Below are 11,684 nucleotides of genomic sequence, written 5' to 3'. Positions count from 1 at the left end.
GAAATCATCCGGAACACTTCTGGTGTCCGAATATAGTCGTCCAATATATTATTCTTTATGTCTCGACCATTTAGAGACTCCTCGTCATGTCCGTGATCACATCCGGGACTCCGAACAACCTTCGGTACATCAAAACTTCTAAACTCATAATAAAACTGTCATCGTAACGTTAAGCGTGCGGACCCTACGGGTTCGAGAACTATGTAGACATGACCTAGAACTGTTTCCGGTCAATAACCAATAGCGGAACCTGGATGCTCATATTGGCTCCTACATATTCTACGAAGATCTTTATTGGTCAATACGCATAACAACATATGTCGTTCCCTTTGTCATCGGTATGTTACTTACCCGAGATTCGATCGTCGGTATCCAATACCTAGTTCAATCTCGTTACCGGCAAGTCTCTTTACTCGTTATGTAATGCATCATTCTGTAACCAACTCCTTGGTTACATTGCTTGCAAGGCTTATAGTGATGTGCATTACCGAGAGGGCCCAGAGATACCTCTCCGACAATCGGAGTGACAAAACCTAATTTCGAAATACGCCAACTCAACATCTACCTTTGGAGACACCTGTAGAGCTCCTTTATCACCCAGTTATGTTGTGACGTTTGGTAGCACACAAAGTGTTCCTCCGGTAAACGGGAGTTGCATAATCTCATAGTTGTAGGAACTTTGTATAAGTCATGAAGAAAGCAATAGCAACATACTAAACGATCAAGTGCTAGGCTAACGGGATGGGTCAAGTCAATCACATCATTCTCCTAATGATGTGATCTTGTTAATCAAATGACAACACATGTCTATGGTTAGGAAACATAACCATCTTTGATTAATGAGCTAGTCAAGTAGAGGCATACTAGTGACATTAAGTTTGTCTATGTATTCACACATGTATCATGTTTCCGGTTAATACAATTCTAGCATGAATAATAAACATTTATCATGATATGAGGAAATAAATAATAACTTTATTATTGCCTCTAGGGCATATTTCCTTCAGTCTCCTACTTGCACTAGAGTCAATAATCTAGATTACACAGTAATGATTCTAACACCCATGGAGTCTTGGTGCTGATCATGTTTTGCTCGTGGAAGAGGTTTAGTCAATGGGTCTGCAACATTCAGATCCGTATGTATCTTGCAAATCTCTATGTCTCCCACCTGGACTTGGTCCCGGATGGAATTGAAGCGTCTGTTGATGTGTTTGGTCCTCTTGTGAAATCTGGATTCCTTTGCCAAGGCAATTGCACCAATATTATCACAGAAGATCTTCATTGGTCACGATGCACTAGGTATGACACCTAGATCGGAAATGAACTCCTTCGTCCAGACTCCTTCATTTGCTACTTTCGAAGTAGCTATGTACTCCGCTTCGCATGTAGATCCCGCCACGACGCTTTGTTTAGAACTGCACCAACTTACAACTCCACCGTTTAATAAAAACACGTATCCGGTTTGTGATTTAGAATCGTCCGGATCAGTGTCAAAGCTTGCATCGACGTAACCATTTACGACTAGCTCTTTGTCACCTCCATAAATGAGAAACATATCCTTAGTCCTTTTCAGGTATTTCAGGATGTTCTTGACCGCTGTCCAGTGATCCACTCCTGGATTACTTTGGTACCTCCCTGCTAAACTTATTGCTAAGCATACATCAGGTCTGGTACACAACATTGCATACATGATAGAGCCTATGGCTGAAGCATAGGGAACATCTTTCATTTTCTCTCTATCTTCTGCTGTGGTCGGGCATTAAGTCTGACTCAACTTCACACCTTGCAATACAGGCAAGAACCCTTTCTTAGCCTGATCCATTTTGAACTTTTTCAAAACTTTATCAAGGTATGTGCTTTGTGAAAGTCCAATTAAGCGTCTTGATCTATCTCTATAGATCTTGATGCCTAATATGTAAGCAGCTTCACCGAGGTCTTTCATTGAAAAACTTTTATTCAATTATCCCTTTATGCTATCCAGAAATTCTATATCATTTCCAATTAACAATATGTCATCTACATATAATATTAGAAATGCTACACAGCTCCCACTCACTTTCTTGTAAATACAGGCTTCTCCAAAAGTCTGTATAAAAACCATATGCTTTGATCATACTATGAAAGCGTTTATTCCAACTCCAAGATGCTTGCACCAGTCAATAAATGGATCGCTGGAGCTTGCACATTTTGTTAGCACCTTTTAGATCGACAAAACCTTTCGGTTGCATTATATACAACTCTTCTTCCAGAAATCCATTCAGGAATGCAGTTTTGACATTCATTTTCCAAATTTCATAATCATAAAATGTGGCAATTGCTAACATGATTTGGACAGACTTAAGCATCGCTACGGGTGAGAAAGTCTCATCGTAGTCAACCCCTTGAACTTGTCGAAAACCTTTTGCAACAAGTCGAGCTTTGTAGACAGTTATATTACCATCAGCGTCAGTCTTCTTCTTGAAGATCCATTTATTCTCAATGGCTTGCCGATCATCGGGCAAGTCAACGAAAGTCCATACTTTGTTCTCATACATGGATCTTATCTCAGATTTCATGGCTTCAACCCATTTTGTGGAATCTGGGCTCATCATCGCTTCCTCATAGTTCGTAGGTTCACCATGGTCAAGTAACATGACTTCCAGAATAGGATTACCGTACCACTCTGGTGTGGATCTTACTCTGCTAGACCTACGAGGTTCAGTAGAAACTTGATCTGAAGTTTCATGATCAATATCATTAGCTTCGTCACTAATTGGTGTAGTTGTCACACGAACCGGTTCTTGTGATGAACTACTTTCCAATAAGGGAGCAGGTACAATTACCTCATCAAGTTCTACTTCCTCCCACTCACTTCTTTCGAGAGAAACTCCTTCTCTAGAAAGGATCCGAATTTAGCAACAAAAATCTTGCCCTCAGATCTGTGATAGAAGGTGTACCCAATAGTCTCTTTTGGGTATCCTATGAAGACAAATTTCTCCAATTTGGGTTCGAGCTTATCTGGTTGAAGTTTCTTCACATAAGCATTGCAGCCCCAAACTTTAAGAAACGACAACTTTGGTTTCTTGCCAAACCACAGTTCATAAGACGTCGTCTCAACGAATTTTGATGGTGCCCCATTTAATGTGAATGCGGCCGTCTCTAAAGCATAACCCCAAAACGATAGCGGTAAATCAGTAAGAGACATCATAGATCGTACCATATCCAGTAAAGTACGATTACGACGTTCGGACACACCATTTCGTTGTGGTGTTCCTGGTGGTGTGAGTTGCGGAACTATTCCGCATTGTTTCAAATGTAAACCAAACTCGTAACTCAAATATTCTCCTCCACGATCAGATCATAGAAATTTTATTTTCTTGTTACGATGATTTTCTACTTCACTCTGAAATTCTTTGAACTTTTCAAATGTTTCAGACTTGTGTTTCATCAAGTAGATATACCCATATCTGCTCAAATCATCTATGAAGGTGATAAAATAACGATACCCGCCGCGAGCCTCAACATTCATTGGACCACATACATCAGTATGTATGATTTCCAACAAATCAGTTGCTCGCTCTATAGTTCCGGAGAACAGTGTTTTAGTCATCTTGCCCATGAGGCACGGTTCGCAAGTACCAAGTGATTCATAATCAAGTGATTCCAAAAGTCCATCAGTATGGAGTTTCTTCATGTGCTTTACACCGATATGACCTAAACGACAGTGCCACAAATAAGTTGCACTATCATTATTAACTCTGCATCTTTTGGTTTCAACATTATGAATATGTGTATCACTACTATCGAGATTTAATAAAAATAGACCACTCTGTAAGTGTGCATGACCACAAAAGATATTACTCATATAAATAGAACAACCATTATTCTCTAATTTAAATGAATAATTGTCTCGCATCAAACAAGATCCAGATATAATGTTCATGCTCAACGCTGGCACCAAATAACAATTATTTAGGTCTAAAACTAATCCCGATGGTAGATGTAGAGGTAGCGTGCCGACCGCGATCACATCGACTTAGGAACCATTTCCCACGCGCATCGTCACCTCGTCCTTAGCCAATCTTCGCCCAATCCGTAGTCTCTGTTTTGAGTTGCAAATATTAGCAACAGAACCAGTATCAAATACCCAGGTACTACTGCGAGCATTAGTAAGGTACACATCAATAACATGTATATCACACATACCTTTGTTCACTTTGCCATCCTTCTTATCCGCCAAATACTTGGGGCAGTTCCGCTTCCAGTGTCCAGTCTGCTTGCAGTAGAAGCACTCAGTCTCAGGCTTAGGTCCAGACTTGGGTTTCTTCTCTTGAGCAGCAACTTGTTTGCTGTTCTTCTTAAAGTTCCCCTTCTTCTTCCCTTTGCCCTTTTTCTTGAAACTGGTGGTCTTATTGACCATCAACACTTGATACTCCTTCTTTATTTGTACCTTCGCAGCCTTTAGCATTGCGAAGAGCTCGGGAATAGTCTTGTCCATCCCTTGCATATTATAGTTCATCACGAAGCTCTTGTAGCTTGGTGGCAGTGATTGAAGAATTCTGTCAATGACACTATCATCAGGAAGATTAACTCCCAGTTGAATCAAGTGATTATTATACCCAGACATTTTGAGCATGTGTTCACTGACAGAACTATTCTCCTCCATCTTACAACTATAGAACTTATTGAAGACTTCATATCTCTCAATCCGGGCATTTGCTTGAAATATTAACTTCAACTCCTGGAACATCTCATATGCTCCATGACGTTCAAAACGTCGTTGAAGACCCGGTTCCAAACCGTAAAGCATGGCACACTGAACTATCGAGTAGTCATCAGCTTTGCTCTGCCAGGCGTTCTTAACGTCGTCAGTTGCATCTGCAGCAGGCCTGGCACCCAGCGGTGCTTCCAGGACGTAATTATTCTGTGCAGCAATGAGGATAATCCTCAGGTTACGGACCCAGTCCGTGTAATTGATACCATCATCTTTCAACTTAGCTTTCTCAAGGAACGCATTAAAATTCAACGGAACAACAGCACGAGCCATCTATCTACAACAAACATAGACAAGAAAAATACTATCAGGTACTAAGTTCATGATAAATTTAAGTTCAATTAATCATATTACTTAAGAATCCCACTTAGACAGACATCTCTCTAGTCATCTAAGTGATCACGTGATCCAAATCAACTAAACCATGTCCGATCATCACGTGAGATGGAGTAGTTTCAATGGTGAACATCACTATGTTGATCATATCTACTATATAATTCACGTTCGACCTTTCGGTCACCGTGTTCCGAGGCCATATCTGTATATGCTAGGCTCGTCAAGTTTTAACCTGAGTATTCCGCGTGTGCAACTGTTTTGCACCCGTTGTATTTGAACGTAGAGCCTATCACACCCGATCATCACGTGGTGTCTCAGCACGAAGAACTTTCACAACGGTGCATACTCAGGGAGAACACTTCTTGATAATTTAGTGAGAGATCATCTTAAAATGCTACCGTCAATCAAAGCAAGATGAGATGCATAAAGGATAAACATCACATGCAATCAATATAAGTGATATGATATGGCCATCATCATCTTGTGCTTGTGATCTCCATCTCCGAAGCACCGTCGTGATCACCATCGTCACCGGCGCGACACCTTAATCTCCATCGTAGCATCGTTGTCATTACGCCATCTATTGCTTGTACGACTATCGCTACCGCTTAGTGATAAAGTAAAGCAATTACAGGGCATTTGCATTTCATACAATAAAGCGACAACCATATGGCTCCTTCTAGTTGCCGATAACTTCGGTTACAAAACATGATCATCTCATACAATAAAATATAGCATCACGTCTTGACCATATCACATCACAAGATGCCCTGCAAAAACAAGTTAGACGTCCTCTACTTTGTTGTTTGCAAATTTTACGTGGCTGCTACGGGCTGAGCAAGAACCGTTCTTACCTACGCATCAAAACCACAACGATAGTTCGTCAAGTTAGTGCTGTTTTAACCTTCGCAAGGACCGGGCTTAGCCACACTCGGTTCAACTAAAGTTGGAGAAACAGACACCTGCTAGTCACCTGTGTGCGAAGCACGGCGGTAAAACCAGTCTCGCGTAAGCGTACGCGTAATGTCGGTCCGGGCCGCTTCATCCAACAATACCGCTGAACCAAAGTATGACATGCTGGTAAGCAGTATGACTTGTATCGCCCACAACTCACTTGTGTTCTACTCGTGCAAATAACATCAACACATAAAACCTAGCCTCGGATGCCATTGTTGGGGAACGTAGTAGTTTCAAAAAAATTCCTACGCACACGCAAGATCATGGTGATGCATAGCAACGAGAGGGGAGAGTGTGTCCATGTACCCTCGTAGACCGAAAGCAGAAGCATTATGACAACGCGGTTGATGTAGTCGTACGTCTTCACGATCCGACCGATCCAAGCACCGAACGTACGGCACCTCCGTGTTCAGCACACGTTCAGCTTGATGACGATCCCCGGACTCCGATCTAGCAGGGTTCGGGGATTAGTTCCGTCAGCACGACGACATGGTGACCGTGATGATGTTCTACCGACGCAGGGCTTCGCCTAAGCACCGTAACGATATGACCGAGGTGGAATATGGTGGAGGGGGGTACCGCACACGGCTAAGGAACGATCAGGAAGATCAACTTGTGTGTCTAGAGGTGCCCCCCTCCTCCGTATATAAAGGAGGGGAGGAGGAGGGGGCTGGCCAAGGGGGTGGCGCGCCCTAGGAGGGGGAAACCTACTCCAAGTAGGTTTGCCCCTCCCTTTCCTAGTCCAAGAAGGAGGGAGAAGGAAGGAGTGGGAGAGGGGAAAGGCAAGGGGGGCGCCGCCCCCTCCTTCCTTGTCCTATTCGGACTCAAGGGGAGGGGGCGCGCCTCTTGCCCTGGCTGGCCCCTCTCTTTCTCCACTAGGGCCCAACAAGTCCCATTAGTTCCCGGGGGGGTTCCGGTAAGCCTCCGGCACTCTGGTTTTCTCCGAAATCATCCAGAACACTTCCGATGTCCGAATATAGTCGTCCAATATATCATTCTTTATGTCTCGGTCATTTCCAGACTCCTCGTCATGTCCGTGATCACATCTGGGACTCTGAAAAACCTCCGGTACATCAAAACTTATAAACTCATAATAAAAATATCATCGTAACATTAAGCATGCAGACCCTACGGGTTCGAGAACTATGTAGACATGACCTAGAACTGTTTCCGGTCAATAACCAATAGCGGAACCTGGATGCTCATATTGGCTCCTACATATTCTACGAAGATCTTTATCGGTCAAACCGCATAACAACATATGTTGTTCCCTTTGTCATCGGTATGTTACTTACCCGAGATTCGATCGTCGGTATCCAATACCTAGTTCAATCTCGTTACCGGCAAGTATCTTTACTTGTTATGTAATGCATCATTCCGTAACCAACTCATTGGTCACATTGCTTGCAAGGCTTATAGTGATGTGCATTACCGAGAGGGCCCAGAGATACCTCTCCGACAATCGGAGTGACAAAACCTAATCTCGAAATACGCCAACTCAACATCTACCTTTGGAGACACCTGTAGAGCTCCTTTATAATCACCCAGTTACGTTGTGACATTTGGTAGCACACAAAGTATTCCTCCGGTAAACAGGAGTTGAATACTCTCATAGTTGTAGGAACTTTGTATAAGTCATGAAGAAAGCAATAGCAACATACTAAACGATCAAGTGCTAGGCTAACGGGATGGGTCAAGTCAATCACATCATTCTCCTAATGTTGTGATCTCCTTAATTAAATGACAACACATGTCTATGGTTAGGAAACATAACCATCTTTGATTAATGAGCTAGTCAAGTAGAGGCATACTAGTGACGTTAAGTTTGTCTATGTATTCACACATGTATCATGTTTCCGGTTAATACAATTCTAGCATGAATAATAAACATTTATCATGATATGAGGAAATAAATAATAACTTTATTATTGCCTCTAGGGCATATTTCCCTCAGATGCTCTATTTTAGAGCAAAAGGCCCTGATTCCATTGAAGAGAAGAGAAGAGAATGTTGATGCTCTATTTTAGAGCAAAAGCCCCGATTCCATTGAAGAGAAGAGAAGAGAATGTTGATGCTCTATTTTAGAGCAAAAGGCCCCGATTCCATTGAAGAGAAGAGAAGAGAATGTTGATGCTCTATTTTAGAGCAAAAGGCCCCGATTCCATTGAAGAGAAGAGAAGAGAATGTTGATGCTCTATTTTAGAGCAAAAGGCCCCGATTCCATTGAAGAGAAGAGAAGAGAATGTTGCTGCTCTATTTTAGAGCAAAAGGCCCCGATTCCATTGAAGAGAAGAGAAGAGAATGTTGACGCTTTATTTTAGAGCAAAAGGCCCCGATTCCATTGAAGAGAAGAGAAGAGAATGTTGATGCTTTATTTTAGAGCAAAAGGCCCCGATTCCATTGAAGAGAAGAGAAGAGAATGTTGATGCTTTATTTTAGAGCAAAAGGCCCCGGTTGCATTGAAGGGAAGAGAAGAGAATGTTGATGTGTTTCAAGTGCAAGTGCTGTGATTTGTTTGCGTGTCTTGAAGGCGAACCACGGATTCACCCAGGTTCCGGTTTTGGTTTGGTGCCTTCACTTTCAGTCAAGAGTTTCAGACAAGCTCTAGATAGGTTGTGTCTTTGTTTTTCGATAAATGCTACTGGAGCTAAGTATTTGATCCTTTCTGTAGACCAGACCCACATTCTCTACTAGCCTACTGTATGTAGCTAAGTATTTGATTTGATGGGGTCTTCTTGTTCCAATCAAAAATGTGGAGTGGTAGTACAGTATTGTTTCAGTCAGTTTGGGGATCCCTACTTGCTTCTGCTTGCTTATTTATACTACGTACCTAGACTAGATAGATTGTTTCCTAACGAGATTCTCTTCACTCAAGTGCAAATCAACAGTGCTTGTTGCCATCAAGTATGACTGTAGGAGTAATTGTTTTGGGGTTCCATTCCATTTGCTGCTATGCCATTGGCGTTGGATATGTATACTACTGTAGTACTACAATTTATTTGATTGTTGATGCATTTCCTGTTCCTGACTGACGGAGATTTGTTTTGTTGCGTGTGCCTGTCTTGCTATGCCTGTTAGTGCTAGTGCTCACTAACTCTTGTTTACCTATTGCAGTGCTGCTACCATCCATGGCTGCTCTTGCTCAGGCTCCTCTAGTGCCTGCTCCTGCTCAGCATAACATGGCCTTGTTTGACTGGCGTCCACTGTTTCGACGAACAAGGCCATCTGTCTTCCTCGCAGTCTTCACACCAGTGATAGAACAAGATGACGACGCATGGGCTCTCGCTCGGGCAGCCGGCTCCAAGACTCCAGAAGAGCTGGACCAGATTTTCGAGTCGGAGTGGTTAACAGAAACTGGAATCTCCTCGCACATGGACGGCAACTACCTCTACATACTCAACACCGCCCACATTGTGGATCATCTGTTCCATGCCGTGAACCGCTTCTTTACAATTGAGGTGACGTGCTACCATGCTGAGACGGATTTCGCTGTTGGTAGGAACAGAGTCGGCCCTCGGACCTACACGCCAGCGACGGTCTGCGGGATTGACTGCCTGAGGGATTTGATGATGCTGCGCGTCAATCGGGCAGAGCTGGCCGTGAGAGGCACTGGGCAGTGGGCAGGGGAGGGTGCAATGCACACAGCCGCACCCGGTTCTGCGCTTTGACGGAGCATCCCAGCTTGGCATGCAGTGCATGCTTTTCTCGTGGCCTGCGTTCCGTCCCTGCACGTTCGCCACGGGCCTCCAGTGCCTCCACCGGTTTCTGACTGGCATGAGCACGAACCTAGTTGGGTATGACATGGAGCTACTCGAGGCCTATGTTGGATCCGATCAGGGGTCCTTGGGAGGCCATCTCTTCAACTCCGCTGGCCTGGTTAAGGGTATTCTACACGGCTGGAGTGGGACGCACTCCCAATTCATCCTACCTGCAGACATCATAGCTCTCATCCAGATGTATGCAGTCCCCCCTCCGCCACCGTCACCGTCAGCGTCACCTTCACCTCCCCGGGGTCTCAGAGGAGGAGGAGGAGGTCCCAAGCGCGGTCCTAAGAAAGATGACAAGCCAGGTCCCTCGGATCCTCCAAAGCGCTGTCGGAGTGCCCGTGACAAGGGCAAGGCCGCCGCTACATGGGGATCCGGCCGGAGGTACGTGCTCAGATCCCACGGCAAGGGCATGGCCGTTGGTGCAGGTGGATCCGGCCAGAAGTATCTACTTAATTAGACCCCGGTCATGACCAGTTACTGGGCTGCTTCATTCCCAGGCCAGAGGATACTCATGCGAGTGGCCACGATGAGCATCTAGAGTTAGTAGGCTAGCTGACTGATGAAACACATCGCGTTTTTCTTTATTATTTATTTTATTTGTGGGATGAACAACTTTTGTAAGCATTTGCTCCTCCACATTTACTCCTAACTACCCAGGGTTGTTACTACTGAATTGAATCTATTGACTATGCTTTAGATGAGGCCAGCCATTTTGTTTATCAAGAGGCCAACGTATCTTCTACACGGTAACTATCTTTTAGCCCTATCTGGTTAAGTTTCACTTATTGCTTATCCTTTTTCAATCGTGAAGAATAGATAGCTTTGTTTCCATTACATCCTATATCAGCATAGTTGTCATACTGACATTGACAGCCTTCGCATCACATATAAGAGCATCTATAACCGGACCCCACATACCTGCCCCAAACGCCCGGGTGGGAGGCCCGGTCACCGCCTTGACACAAGAACCGCACCTAACCGCGTCGCGCAAATCCGGTCAGAATGCTCGTACTGACACTCCCCATGTTTGGCTCTTTTCTGGGGTGGATATGGAGGCGCTCGGACGCGCCCGTCATGAAGGACTAATTGCAAGGGCCCATGCGGTCACACGCAGAGACCGATGGACCGACGGGCGCCTCCTTCGGTCCTCGGTGCGAACGCATTCATGACGTCGCTCCAGCGTGTCGCCCAAGGGAGCAAGTCCGGCTATTTAAGCCGAACGGCGGTAGCCCAATCCTTCCCTCTTCCTCCCACCCGCGTGTGTCATCAGCTTCCATCCGCTCGACATCACCAAATGTGCCCTGTCACCAAATGCAACCCTCAACATCACCTAATGTGCCAGGTCATCATCCACTAAAACTATTTTGTAGCACTTGCATACTCCAATTTAATTGTTTCATCTCCAATAGTTGAACTTACATGCATACTCTTTGTTTACATATAATTACTTTTTAAAATAGTAGCTATTAATTTATGTCAACTTATTCTTATAGAATTTATCCAGAATTAATATTTAAAATCCCTCAGCAGCAGCGGGCGGAGAAATCACCTAGTATAAGATGCTTTGGATATTTTCATATGGACTACATACTGACTGAAATGAGTGAACAAACACACCAAAACATCTCTCTCTCTCTCTCTCTCTCTCTCTATCTATCTCTTTCTCTCTCTCTCTCTCTCTCTCTATCTATATATATATATATATATATATATATATATATATATATATATATATATATATATATATATATATATATATATATACGATTCAGAAAATTATAGACTATTGCTTTGAATCACTCAAGTCCAAGTATCCATGCCACAAAGAAAAGATTATATGATGAATATAATAGGTAGCATTCCACATTAAA

This window comes from Triticum dicoccoides, chromosome 5B, assembly GCF_002162155.2.
Source record: "Triticum dicoccoides isolate Atlit2015 ecotype Zavitan chromosome 5B, WEW_v2.0, whole genome shotgun sequence".
Lineage (NCBI taxonomy): Eukaryota > Viridiplantae > Streptophyta > Magnoliopsida > Poales > Poaceae > Triticum > Triticum dicoccoides.
Note: the sequence above shows the minus strand (reverse complement) of the source record.